Source organism: Panulirus ornatus, chromosome 52 (assembly GCF_036320965.1).
Source record: "Panulirus ornatus isolate Po-2019 chromosome 52, ASM3632096v1, whole genome shotgun sequence".
Lineage (NCBI taxonomy): Eukaryota > Metazoa > Arthropoda > Malacostraca > Decapoda > Palinuridae > Panulirus > Panulirus ornatus.
In genome coordinates, this window is record NC_092275.1 from 20,393,027 (window position 1) to 20,408,230 (window position 15,204).

The 15,204-nt window shown below is 41.1% G+C and overlaps 1 protein-coding gene and 1 long non-coding RNA gene across 3 annotated transcripts in view; one reads left to right on the forward strand and one right to left on the reverse strand.

Moving 5' to 3' along the window:
• The window catches only part of LOC139765130 (uncharacterized), a 399,762-nt gene that overhangs the window by 192,302 nt on the left and 192,256 nt on the right, over window positions 1-15,204 (forward strand). Inside the window, exon 2 of the long non-coding RNA XR_011716583.1 lies at window positions 12,004-12,147. This is a non-coding gene — a long non-coding RNA (uncharacterized lncRNA). The remainder of the gene's footprint in view (window positions 1-12,003; window positions 12,148-15,204) is intronic.
• LOC139765129 (uncharacterized) overlaps window positions 1-15,204 on the reverse strand; it is a 630,861-nt gene that overhangs the window by 183,843 nt on the left and 431,814 nt on the right. The window lies entirely within an intron of this gene.

Genomic DNA, 15,204 nt, shown 5'->3' on the forward strand with positions numbered 1-15,204 from the left:
TAGAGAGATGGATCCCAATCCGTCATCTGACTGGTGTCATAATGCCTAGCAGTCGCCTCTCTCCCCTTGATTCTGATCATCAGTAAAACTCATGATTACTATGAAGGGAACACTGCTTAGCCATCACTGCTCAAGTCGTCCTTCCGCTTCTCTTTAAGTGTGGTGGGGAAAAATAATTCGTTTTACATCTTGGCCATCAAAAAAAAATCTTTTTCTTTTCCACTTTCTTTTGTCTAGATGCACCGTTGGCTATTTCTCACAGGCAAGATACAATTTTCCAGACAACTTTCTCCTTCAACGAGATATACTGAGACACCCATCCACAGCAGTATTTTTGAGCTGTCTGGAAACAATAGCTTCATCTGATATCCTTCCATGCACAAACTCACAAAATATATCTAGAATTCCATTTCTTAGTCGTTTGCATTCGTCCTTCAACATTTTTTTTCCACAATAGCTATTTTCCTTTTCACGGAACGCTGTTTCTTGTATATATCTCTGAGAATGCATTTTACAGTCCATACGAATCTTCCTCCATCGCAACCAATCTAAAGATGTTTATTTCAATGGAAAAAAAAAACTGGTAGACCTTCTTCCGTGATAAGAACCCCTGAGCTTCCTTCGCTCTGGTTTCTCATTAGTTCTTCTCCAAGCACCACTGCTACTACTACTACTACTACTACTACTACTACTACTCTGCTGCTGCTGCTGCTGCCAGTACTGCTAGTGCTACTACTTATGCTACTACAACTTTCATTACTTAATTATTCTTGCTCATTCTCTTTCGTTGCATTACTTCCACATCCATGCCAGTCCCTCTTCGTTCGCAAATACCATCCGCCCTTCTTTGGGTCTGTCAGTTTTCACACCACTCGTCACTGGGGCTTCCACACCTCTAACCTCCCAATCATCCCCATAGTTCCATTAGCCACTCCACAGCTCAGCACAACGACCATAGGAGAACTCCATCACACCTGCAATTTAGACTATAGGTTTTATCATCTCCGTTCCACAAGGTCAACCTTGCTTTGTCTGTTGTATAGCTTCGTCCGCAACTTCACCCTCATAATCTTCTGTTGTATATTGTCATCCTTCGAAGGTGAGCTAAGATCAATGAAAATATCAAATGTCATTTGCACAATGGCGTCAGTTCTTCACTCACTTCGTCTGTTGTATAATTTGTATATCATTCGTTCTCTCTGATAGTTGTTGGCTGTTGGAGTAACTATGTGTTTTTCTTTTTTCATTCTAAGTAACCGTTCACTCTTTCGCACTGTATATTTGTTGCTGTAAGTGTTTCTTTATTTGAGTATGTGCCTTCCTGGCATCTAGTTCCAGGTCTAAGGTATGTTTGGCAGTCATTGTGTATGGTTACTGGAGCGCGCAAATGTCTGTCTGTTTAACTGTTTGTAGTTTGCTGTTTTCTAATATTCCTCTCCTTGTCCCTTGGCTGTATATTTGTGCTCTGTCTTGGCTATTTTTCTCGATACTGCAGTTATCGTTTGGCTGGGGTACGTTGCAATGACCTGTGTGTTACTCATATTGTCATTATCATTACTTAGTTGGTTTGAAAGATGCTCTTGATACATATCTATAGGTTGGTTTGTCCTTTTTTATCTTATGTCATTTTTTTCAGGTTCTCGTCTCAGGAGTCGTATGGTTTTCATTTTGTTTTTGTATTTGCTACACATTGTCACGTTAAGGAATCTTTTATACCACTGATCCCTCCGTTATTGCCTCAGAAATCAGTTGGAAACCAAAATTGAGACTTCAGCCACATCACCAAAGCCAGTCATTATCAACCCAAGTCATCACTGGAAGTTACCGGAAAGTATTACTATGACGAATCCATATGATCGCTAATACCAACCATAAGTTAACCCTGGAAGGAAATGTTTTAACCTGAAGATATATGTTAAACTGGATGACTCCCCCCAGTCTGTGATGACATCGCGGTGATCCGTTGAGCAGACTGGTGGGGACCGACCCTGCTCTCGTGCCCGGTACTTTATAACATTTGCAGAGGCAACCGGTGTGGCCTTTGGGAACCTCCCCCCCGGTTGTACTGTGAATCTTTGAAGGCGGCTCTCAGGGTGTGTGTGTGTGGGAGGAGAGTTTTGCCGTTGAGTTCTCTGGGAGGCAGCGAAATTGAGTCGCCTTCGTCATGAGATAACACTAGACACTCCTACTTATGATGCCCTTCTCCACCTTCTTCGTAGACACTCCTGACTATGTTGCTCCTTCTTCACTGTCTTCGTTCTCGTTATTTTTCTTCTTCATCCCAACAGCTTGTGCACCACTACCAGAAGAAAAAAAAAAGGGAGAGAAAATGGTACGTGTACGTCATCTAATCTCAAGCTTGAATAGTCTAGTAAGCGTATTGGTTGCAGTCCCCTCCTCTCACTGTGCCGAGGCTGGCTAAAGATCCGGTATTGAAAATTGATACGAGGGAACGAAGCGGCAGCAGCTCTGCAGTTTTACCCTATAAAAATGTCTAAGGATCTACGTTTAAGGGCCTGGATCCTACAGTGAGGGTTTTACCATATACCTGAAGGTTCAGTGTTGATTACCCAATGCGGTACGAGTTTACCATCTGATTCAGTTTCTGGGCTCAAAATGACATCTTAGAAGTGATTCTGCAGTCCGGCGAGTCCACATAGATATGTCTCTCTCTAGAGAGAAGATTATGCAGTTCAAGTGTTTATTTCTGTGGCTCGGGTTTTAAAGCTTCTCTTTAGATATAATCTTTCATATCAACAGTTTGTGGTCATAGGTGGAGGAAGTATGAGTTGAGACTTTGTGAGAGTGTTTGGCTCTCGAGTTCCTGTTCTTGAATGTGAAATTCTCTTGCCCTATGCCCTCCCGTCTCTCTCTCTCTCTCTCTCTCTCTCTCTCTCTCTCTCTCTCTCTCTCTCTCTCTCTCTCTCTCTCTCTCGTTAGCCTTGCTTATTGTGATTGGTCTGGTTCAGTGTTGGTAATATACCTATGATAAAAAGAGAGTTAATGTGCTCACATGAAATATTTATGTGTCTGTTCCTAATGTTTCCACGCTACCTTTAATCATACTTTGAATACAGTAGTAAGGTTTTCAGTAATCATTATGATGATAATGTTAATCAAAATGATGATGATAATCATCTTCGTCATAATTATCATTATTATCATTATTATTATTATTATTATTATTATTATTATTATTATTAGTATTAGTATTATTATTATTATTGTATTATCATCATTGTTATCATTTTCAGTGGTAATGTCATAGCAGCAGTAGTAGTAGTATTAGTGGTAGCAGCAGTACAGCAATAGCAGTAATAATAGTAGCTGTAGTAGTAGTAATATTGGAAGTAGAAGTAGTATCAAAAGTAGTAGTAGTAGTATTAGTAGTGGTGGTAGTGTTCCAGGTAATATCCTTAATCACGCAAAAAAGCGTCAAGTTCTTAATCAAGCTCATGTACCGAGGGGCCATGCCTGCCTTCCCCACAACGTCTGGTGGGACTTTCTTGCTAGCCAAGAAACACATTCAACTCGTCTCGCTTTTAGCGTTCCGCAGCCACTAGGGTAATCCGAGCTGTAAATATGCAGTTCTCTAGAATTATTCCAGTTTACGCTTCCTCTGCTTAACCTAGACATTTTACTCGACATTCGGATGAAATTTTGTGGGCTCCTCGCTCGAAGCCTGACAGGGTTTAGGAGAGAAAAGCCTTATAAGAGCCTTGTGTAAGCCCCTTGTGCCGGCGCAGGAGGTAAAGAAGCCTTCACGCTCAAGGATAAGTACCTATAAACCTCAGTGAGAAAATATGTCACGGCAGCAAAGGGACACTATACTGGGATTTTCACGGTAAATCGAACTTATTCACTGACCTCATACCCTACTTTGGCCGCCCGAGTAGAGTTTGTGTGGTACTGGCGCGTGTTATCAAACACAATGAAGGAGGAATGATGCTTTGTGTTTGATAAGACATATGCCATTATCAACTGAATCTAATTATGAAAAAAATGAGAGAAATCAATCTGTCTCAATTTTAATCAAATGGAACTCAGCATATGATTAAGGATATCTGTGACAGAACTTCATTACGCCAGAGGGACAATGCATTCACAAATCTGAAACTATAGTCCCCAGACATGTATGTGTCACACTTTCTCGTCTGCGATCCGGACACCACCCATCTGAAAATGAAAACAAGATTTTGGAGGTACACAAACAGGTGGGAGACCCAACCCACCTCATTATAAGAAAGGCAAAGAGTTCTTTTCTTTTCCTCAAATAGAGATACAACCGTGTCATCTGCAAACAGCAAATGACTTACATTTTAGGTCGCCTCAGCCTCACGATACGGAGGAGCCTCCCCTCACTCTAAAACCTTAGCATTTACGTCCCTCACTACCCAGTCCACGAGGAAAATGAGTGCTCACTGGCCATCATCACACACCAATGACGCAAACCCAACTTGGCTTGGAACCACTCATTCTCCCTCCATCTTACTCTCACACACGATTTGCTCTGCCGCTAGGCATCCCTAACAGCATCCAGTAACTTTCCTTCCACATCATAAATTCGTAACATCTTCCACTAACTCTCTCAGTCAACCGTATCATAAGCCTTCTCTAGGTCCATTAATGTCACAGACAAAAACATTATCTTTCTTTGTTGGTCGTTTAACGCCAGCACTTCCCTCTACCGGGCTGCTACACGTTTCAGCCTACGCCACAGTATGTAGCAGGGAAATGATGGACTGCAATGGAGTGAAGACTTCATCGACAACGACACTGTACTCCTTTTCGTCCACTGTCGATCTATGAGACAACCTCATTGAATATTATGCCATGCTAAACGTACATATTCCGCATATATATATATATATATATATATATATATATATATATATATATATATATATATATATATATATATATATATATATATATGTGTGTGTGTGTGTGTGTGTGTGTGTGAGTGTGTGAGAGAGAGAGAGAGAGAGAAAGAGGGATTGACAAATAGCCATACGAGACAGGGAGGTAAGGTATCCAGATGCTGCCGGATCACTCAGAAGGAGTTAAAAAGGATCGGAGGAAACAATTACGAGAGACCAGAGGAGGAGGAGAGAGGTTAAGGCCAGATCAATAAGGGAGAGGAAGGAGTGAGCAAACGATATATGAGGGGAGAATTAATGAGGCTATTATGGGGGGGAAGGGGTGGGATGGGGGCGGGCGGGGTCGCTGAGGGAAATTTGTGAGACGGGAAACAAAAGAGGCTACAGAGAGAGAGAGAGAGAGAGAGAGAGAGAGAGAGAGAGAGAGAGAGAGAGAGAGAGAGAGATCCGGGACGGAGCGTTTAGGTAAACGTTAACCTGACGTAAGGATGGGGGAAGCAGCCAACAACACATGACCTAGAGTATGAGAAGGAAGAATGGAAAAAATATTTACGACAAGCAACGCTGACGGTAGAGTCTCTCTCTCTCTCTCTCTCTCTCTCTCTCTCTCTCTCTCTCTCTCTCTCTCTCTCTCTCTCTCTCTCTCTCTCTCCAGAGCCACCTTAGAGATCATGCACGTGAATTAGGAAGTGGCATGGCTGCAAACCACTAGGTTATTTCAAATGCATCTTAAGAACAAAGTCGGTGTTTTCATGATTACATTCAAGGCTGAAACAGGAGGGGGGGGGGGAAACACGATAAAACGACAGCTTTAGGATGCTAAATGAAGAAGATAAACGTAATTGGCAAATTGGTAGCGAAGAGCTCTTTGCGGAGTGATTAAAGTTAGCTCCCAGTACTCGTGAGTCCACGACATCCCTCTGGGCTTACCGAGGTCATGAAATGAGACAGTGAGGCTTGGGAGCAAGAGATAGGGAAAGCCTTTAGAGAAGCCAGTGTTTGAGGACGCAGCAGCGACAGGAGGGAACGCCAGGAGAGATGATGAGTGAGGGGGGAGGAGAACTGGGATTAGGTGCATTCATGTGGGGCTGAAGGGTAGTGGCTTCGTGGTATCAAAAGAGTACGGTGATTACTCCTCTATAAACTAGAGAGAGAGAAAAAAATAAAGATGGGAAACTTCAGTAGAATTCAGCACTCGGAGAGTCTGAAAAAAAAAAAAAAATGAGAATGTCAGTGGACCTTTTTATTGGTCTGGTCTACTGAAAGGAAGGTCATGTAGTTTCTGTGGTCAGAGAAGATCACAGGGAGGAAATGGAAGGGGAAATGGAAGGTAGCGAATCCCTTTATAAACTAAAATAAACTTCAGTGTAGGGACGTAGAGTCTGACAGACACAAGAGGATCAAAAGGACTTTAAAGGCTGATTGAGTCTGACAGAAATGAGAGGACCAAAAAGACTTTCAAGGTTGATTTACCGAAGGAAAAGGTGTTCGCAGTGTTCAGCGGATATCATAGGGAGGTCAGGAGTGAAGACAAACTCCTTTCTAAGCTGAAAGAAACTTCAGCACAGGGAAGAAGAGTCTGAAGGAAATGAAAGTTTCAGAGAACCTTTCATTCTGATCTGTTGAAATGGAAAAAAAAAATGAAATGAAATAAATGTGGATTCTGTGTTCAGGGGAGATCATAAGGGAAGATAACGAACATACATCATGAGTTCCACAAGGAGAGCTAAGGAGAATCTGGAATGACAATGAACAACAGAACACCAAAAGACATAGGATCTACACCCATTATATCATTCGTATTGTCTCACAATTTTTACGGACACCACCTGACCGTATTGCTCGCTCACCGGTGTTATACTCTCGGAACAAGATAGGGAAAAAAGAGAAAGAGATTTCCGACTAAATTGGGTTAAGGTAGCCAATGGCTGTTAACCCGGTACTCTTAGCTCTCTTCCTTTGGCATCCACCCGGGACCAAATTGGTTATGGGTATCGAAGAGTTACTTCGTCGCCAGCATCATCATGGTAGTTGTAGGAACGGACCGTGCGTGAGAGAGAGAGAGAGAGAGAGAGAGAGAGAGAGAGAGAGAGAGAGAGAGAGAGAGAGAGAGAGAGAGAGAGAGAGGCTGTGGGTGGGTTTGAGGTATCGTTTTCAGAAACTAGGGGAAGGGAATATGGTGACGAATACTAACGACACACACACACACACACACTCACACACACACACACACACACACTTTAGTGACTGTACGTACCCATCCTAACGCCATTTCGTTGTCATCGAATCTAGTCTCTCTCTCTCTCTCTCTCTCTCTCTCTCTCTCTCTCTCTCTCTCTCTCTCTCTCTCTCTCTCTCTCAAAGGACCCATGCTCAAAATATTTGTTACGTCGAGCCCACTTTTTTATTTTTTGGTGGGGGCGGGGGGGTGGGGGGAGGTTCTTAGTGAGCCAAAAAAAAAAGAAAAAAAAAGAATATTCATTTTGGTTATGTCGGATCTTCTTGTAGTCGTCACAGAACTTTAGTTATGTAATACATTTTACCTCATTCTGCGTTATCACCAATGCATTAACGTTTAACATAACGATTGTGCTCACAAGTTCAAAAATTATTATAATAATAATAATGATAATAATAATAACAATAATGATAATAATGATTATTATTATTATGATCATTATCATCATTTGTTATCATTTATTATTACTAACGTTATCATTATTATTATCATTATTATTATTATTATTATTATCATTATCATCATTGTTATTATTATTATTATTATTATCATTATTATTATTATTATTATTATTATTACTATTATTATTATTCCCAGGGTAGTTATTTCATTTATTATTACTAATGTTATCATTATCATTATCATTATTATCATTATTATTATTATTATTATTATCATTATTATCATTTTTATTATTATTACTATTATTATTATTCCCAGGGGTAGTTCGAGTGAACAAGAAGAGCCTTATGGTTAATCAATACAATATACATACGACAGTGTACCTACACAGCAGTTGAAAATTTATGCAACTCCGCCGCTCAACCTAGTATTAATTAAGTTAACTAGACGGCACTCGACCCATGCGCTCATCCATGCGATGTCAGCAATTAGTCTCAACTAATTGGCTCTGTACTTAACATCTGTCCTTTAACCAGAAGGGAGGCTGCAGTTAGAGAATTGATATACTACATAGAACACTCCACTGGCAAGAGGTGACTCACAATTTGTAATTTGGTTGCCTGACCCCAGGCTTTGACCTCCTAGGATGAAAGGTACGTCATGGGCTGTATGTTAAGCCAGGGTATGTTAACACTGACCTATATTCGTTGAACATTATTTAACAGACGGTTAACAAACATGTCTTGAAGACTTTACGAAACGTTATGTTGGCACTGATCAATAAGCCCATTCATATGACGTACTCTGCACTGCGTCTGCAGAGAAAGTTAAACGAAAACATCGGTTGTGAAAAGCAAATTGGAAAAATGATCTCAAGAGGTCACTATGAACCATGGTCGATATGGTTCGTTGTGCCAGCCTCCGCCTCTGGAGCAACAACTTTAAAGCGTCTGCCGTCTCCCACACCCTAACTTTCACTGCACAGTATGCATGAGAAGAATGTTTCCAATATTTTTACGTTTTTAAAGGTTCGGAGGAAACTTTTGAACACGAATCTCTAATGACTTTGCAAGCTCATGATTTTTATGGACCTGCTGCACCGAAAAAGAAAAAAAATGTGTTGTGAAAATTCTCTCTCTCTCTCTCTCTCTCTCTCTCTCTCTCTCTCTCTCTCTCTCTCTCTCTCTCTCTCTTTCTCTCTCTCTCTCCCCTTCAAATGAAAGTGAAAATTCTCGAATAGAAACATTTACAGGGATCCAAACTTACTCTGCTAATTCTTCGCAATTTTCTCCTCCCTTACATGTAAACACTTTGTAGGTTCCTGTTTAAACTAACCTTAGATGTTGGTTCAGGGACAATGCCGAAGGTGGGGCAGAATGAAGAGAGAGAGAGAGAGAGAGAGAGAGAGAGAGAGAGAGAGAGAGAGAGAGCGAGAGAGAGAGAGAGAGCGAGAGAGGAGTTACTTGCTGCATTTTCTTAAGTCGGTCATTACCTTGCTATACAGGGATTTCACCAAGTTAAGTTAAAGAACAGTTGTAAGCTGATGAGCTCATCGACCATGTCGGTACCAAGGAAACGCAAATTACTGCCGAAACAACATTATCTTTTTGGAACAAAGTCTTGAAGGCTTGTGTGCATAATTCTGTGCCTTCTTCACACAAACTGTGTAATTACATTTCCCCCCAGACTGTGGCTGGCGAAAGTTAAGGCACATGACATCAATCTGCCGCAGACAGAGGGCGTTGGAGAATGAAGGCTGACAGTATCATTGGATATAGTATTCTTGTTTCTGGACGTTATGTTACCACAGTCTTTGAGTAACTGCAGAACGTCAGGAAAAGCTTCTCCAGTTTAAGCTTACTAAGCTTTTTTCCTGGATTGGTATAGCCTCCGTAACTGATGTTTAAGAAGCAGGATAGCAGCAACGGCTCGTTAAGGCCCTTGATATCTTTCCATAAGGGTTGCGCATCGAATGGGACCACGCTTATGGAAGGCAACAGAGACCACGATCGCGGAGATAAAGACCCCTTGACTTTGCAGCCACAGAAGTGGCGTAACGAGATGCCCAGCGACAGCAGCAGCATCATTGGCACATGTTATGGTTCTAGACATCATAGGACCACAGGAGTTGAATGCCTAGGGCAAAGAAGGGTTGGAGTAACAGATGCAGGATCAGAAATCTTGCTGTATCGGGTATAAACTGTTGACGTCATGTGACTACAGAAACAGCTGAGCATCAAGTCAAGAGGCAGAGTTAGCGGAAGCAGCCTCGCTGACGTAAGTTCAGCCTCAAGACTTCAGGCAACTACAAGAGTTAGGCTTCAGGAGGCATGGCTGTAACAGCTTCAGCTCAGCCCCCTGGGCAGAAAAGGAATCAACGGGGCAAAGTTCTGTGGTATACCTCACCCAAGGCAAACCAAGTATATCCTTCATCATATCAAGGGCTGTGCGAAACGCAAGGGAAGAACAAAGTCTAGCAATGAACCACAAGCCATGACACAATCATTCCCATTATCACAGAGGTGGTGAAGAACCGAGCCCCAGGAAGATGAAAAGATTTTAGCTAGACCCACTTAAATGATATCCCATGGGAGACATTACTAGTGTGGTCAGGAAGACATTCCCTCCTGCTGTAAATTCTCAGAACAGGAAAATATGTGGGAAAATATTAAGGAATATATCAGAGAGCAAGACGAAAAATATAAGGGATAATAACCATGAAATTGAGATGGTTACCAAGAGAAGGAAAGTTGTGATAAAGATATTAAACAAAAACCGATACAATCTTCATTGATTTATCATAAGTTTACGTATATAAATAGCATGGAAAAAAGCATATAAACTCACACCTCCTTGTGTCGTGTGGATAGTGAACCAGCCTGCCGCACGGTAGGACTGGGTTCGAGTCCTCTTCCCCCATAGGTGAACTGTTATCACATACTATATAGTTCATAGTAACAATTCTAGACCTTCGAACATACTGTCATTAGAAAAAAAAAGATTTGTTTCAGTATTAGCTTTCAACACTGTTCGTCACTTGGTCTCAATTTACTCAACTGTGATAACGGGTAACCGTGTAGAGTGTATTAGAGAACACCCTCTTGATCACCACAGCTTAAAGTCAGAGTCTAAGTTACTCGGTGTGAGACATCGAGTCTTAATCACCATAGCTGAGGGCAAGATCTTAGCTCGCACGGTACGTATCGTATTTACCACCGTTGACAGTCATAGAAATGGACTACTTGTCATATTTGCTATCCTTCTCCTCTACTGATTTCAAGGACATTACATCTTTCTCAGTTAAGACCTGACCACTTAGCATGAATCAAGGGGTCTTTGTGGTCTGTGTATATACGTAACTATGTACCTCTATACGACTCATGATACCTATAACATAATGTGATCCAGGGGTAGCACTGTCAGCATAGAGAAGTGTTATGTTATAATAATGTTTCTTTACGTATTCCGGTCATTGTTCGTCACTTGTTGCTTTAAGAACTGCATGTTCTTTTCATGTTAACGTTCAACCGAGTTGTGCTCCCACTGCCAAAACAGCTAGCGGAAGTATCTTTGTAGATTTAACAATGCTCTCGCCGGAGAAAGCAGCTTTTCAGCTTAATTCATTTGATAATGCCAGAGAGATCACTCACTCTCCATCGTGAAAATATAAATGTTACGGAATTTACAGTATTGATACGTAGTATCACCACACACAAATATAGAGATATTACATAGATTGTAGAATATAGTGTGTTGTAGAGTGTGATATGAATAGATTTTTAGCTAGAGTGTACACGAGACAAACTTTACAGTAGAAGGGAATGCACGAATTTATATCCATATGCATAACTGCATAACTTAGTGAAGCCACTTGTTATGTGTTGTGGATACCATCGTACACACACCCTTCTGTAGCTGCATCCGTCCATTGGTAAACAAAAGGGTCTCGCATTTCTCCTCTGTTACAGGTACATATTTGCAATGCCATATAGATAACTCGATGGATAGATATGAATATGAAAATATGAAAAAAAGGAGCACTAGACTATTTTGTCCTGGTATAGTTTGCCCCCTTTTTAACGCTTGATTATTTTAGGGTAAATTCATAATTATAACATCAAAGGCTTGACTCTAATTTGCGTCTAATATATTTGTGAGCTGGTGGTAGCTGGAGGAGTGGGGAGGGTTGGGAGCTTGGAGGGTGAGGGTGGGGGGGTGTGTGCCTTGGAGGTGCGGGCGTGTGTATTTTATTACTTATTTCTAAAAATGGAGAGTGAGTTCTAATCTTTATTTCCTCGAATTTTTTGTATCTATATTTTTCTAGATTTTCTGTTGGTACTCGAATCTAGTCTCTCTTTGTTTATCTTCTTCCAGTTGCCCATAATTCTGTATGCTGAACAGGTGCTTCCTTAAGTTCTCCCATATACTTTTCGTTCACTTAGCGGCCAATAATGTCATCTTTGGGTTTCCTTCTTGTTTCAGAGAGTACGTTGTGTGTCAGCGTCATCGAGGCCTCTTGGGAGTTTGTATGTGTGTTCATCACGTCTCCAGAAAAAGTCTCTTTTCCACAAGTGGCCCAGTTCAACGCTTCCTTGCTCTCCCAGCAACTCGTTCTGCTGATCTCTGGTAAGAATTTTGTTAGCATTTTTTTGAAAGCCTGTTTTCCAGCAGTTGTACATGGCTCTTCAAGAAAGGCGACAATCTCTTATAGGTATGTCCCAGCTTGAGTCGAATATGGGTTGTGAATATCTTCATCGTCCTCACCATAACACTGTTAACGTAAAGGCATTTCTAACTTTGACGAAGACATACGAAGTTTACGTTCCTCTCGCCTTCTTCTCAAAGGATAGGCTGATTACAAGTGTGGCATGGTGTCAGTCGCTACATCCCTTGTACTTTGTCTCCCCTGTATAGCACTCACGGTCTTTGTAATCGCTGTCCCATCCTCGAAACTTTGCACTTCCCATGGTCAGGTTACGTGAAACATTAATATGACTATTGATGCAATTTTTCTCTTAAGTCTGTAACATTAAGTAGTCCCTTTTCCTTGGCACTAATGTCATTACTTTGGTATCGTGAGCAACCTTATCCATACGTGGATGCCTTTGTTTGCCTTGTCTGGCAGTCTATTCACATGGATTGGAAACAGTCGTGGCTCTAGCTGTATACCCTTGAGAAACCCCTAGTGGTTATCTTTGCTCGGCTTTAAAAGGCTTCTCTGAAATGTCTAGCCTGTTCCCTGCCAGTGAGAGAGCCGCCGATATATGTATATGCGAAGTTCTCTGACACTGGCCTGGATGTCATGCTTCATCATCAGTCTTCTGTCGGGCACAATATCAAAGGATTTATGGCAATGTGTTTCTGTCTCATTTTTTGCCTGAATGTCCTGTGTTTCTGTCTTATTTTTCACCTGGCCGTTTTTCTGTCTGTCTTCCTGTCTGTCTTCCTGTCTGTCTTACTGTTTTGTGTTTCTGTTTTTTTGTGTGTTGATCTCTTTGTGTGTTACGGGGAGAGTGTTTTCAGTTTGCGTTGTCCCTCTTAACTTGGTTTATATGTACCATGTCTTTGCTGTTATGTATACACACACACACACACACACATATATATATATATATATATATATATATATATATATATATATATATATATAAATATATATATATATATAGCATTAATAGATGACCTTGGTCAAGGTATTCAGTTAACCGTACCGTCTCAGCCAACATAAAAGTACAAAAAAACAAATGCGAGTAATTCTAAGATGTAAAGATAGTATTTGCAGAAGATACAAGAGGAAAGTTTCCCGGGGGGAAGGCATTGTATTGCAGCCCAAGTTTTCATTGCTGGGAGAGCAAGAAGCGCCCGTGCCATCCCTGGTCACAACGAGACTGGAGGAAACTAAGGGACTATATATGCCTTACGCTGCCTTATATTTTCACCTTTACGTCTCGTTATTTTAGATAAGTTACCCCTAGGATGAAGTTTTCATTATTCTAGATATTGTTCCCATGAAGTTAAGAGTATTTCTAGATAATAGCCTAACGAAAGCCCTATAGAATAGCTTCTAGACAAGGCCTACCGATCGCCTCGTCCCCACCATAACGACTGCGGCGCTAACAAGCTCGTTTCGCTCGCTTTTTGCGCCGTTCTGTCATATAAGATAGCAAGAAATGATAGAGAATGGGCCATCTATATATGTGTAGCAGTGAAGTATAAGAACTCATAGTATCCCCAGTTTTTCTTTGCCAACTCTAAGAACTCTCTGTATCCCCGTTTTCTCTTTGTCACAACTTTTTTTTTTTTTCCACACAAGCAAAAACTGATCAGTGTTCTTTATCTTGATGAATTACGAACAGACAGATACAAAAACACACACACAAGGACATGCAGTCATTCATCTTCACACACACACACACACACACACACACACACACACACACACACACACACACAAATTTCACATACTCCCCTTTGGCACTTGCCTTAAAATCATACAAACTATATTTTTTTCACAGTATTTGCGATAAACCCGCTCAATTTTAACATCTGTTATATAAAGCACAAGGATCATGGTGAAAGATATTCATCACAAACCTATCGTTAAAAGCAAAATACATAGCCCTATTTTTTCCCCCACATTTTTTTTTTTTTTTTGAAAGCATAACAGACATTCATAGACAATACGCAAGGGTGAAAGTCTGCGAAAGATGAGGGGGGAAAGTAGCTAATGTGTACTGTACGTCGGATTGTGGATGTGAAACTGGAAGCCGCAGGATCGAACTTGGGTACTGTGTGTGTGTGTGTGTGTGTGTGTGTGTGTGTGTGTTGGAAAGGATCACAATTTTGCGCGTGATCAAGATATTCCTATGAGTCCACGGGGAAAATGAAACACGATAAGTTCCCAAGTGCACTTTCGTGTAATATATATATATATATATATATATATATATATATATATATATATATATATATATATATATATATATATATATATATATTTTTTTTTTTTTTTTTTTTTTATACTTTGTCGCTGTCTCCCGCGTTTGCGAGGTAGCGCAAGGAAACAGACGAAAGAAATGGCCCAACCCCCCCCATACACATGCACATACACACGTCCACACACGCAAATATACATACCTACACAGCTTTCCATGGTTTACCCCGGACGCTTCACATGCCTTGATTCAATCCACTGACAGCACGTCAACCCCTGTATACCACATCGCTCCACTTCACTCTATTCCTTGCCCTCCTTTCACCCTCCTGCATGTTCAGGCCCCGATCACACAAAATCCTTTTCACTCCATCTTTCCACCTCCAATTTGGTCTCCCTCTTCTCCTCGTTCCCTCCACCTCCGACACATATATCCTCTTGGTCAATCTTTCCTCACTCATTCTCTCCATGTGCCCAAACCATTTCAAAACACCCTCTTCTGCTCTCTCAACCACGCTCTTTTTATTTCCACACATCTCTCTTACCCTTACGTTACTTACTCGATCAAACCACCTCACACCACACATTGTCCTCAAACATCTCATTTCCAGCACATCCATCCTCCTGCGCACAACTCTATCCATAGCCCACGCCTCGCAACCATACAACATTGTTGGAACTACTATTCCTTCAAACATACCCATTTTTGCTTTCCGGGATAATGTTCTCGACTTCCACACATTTTTCAA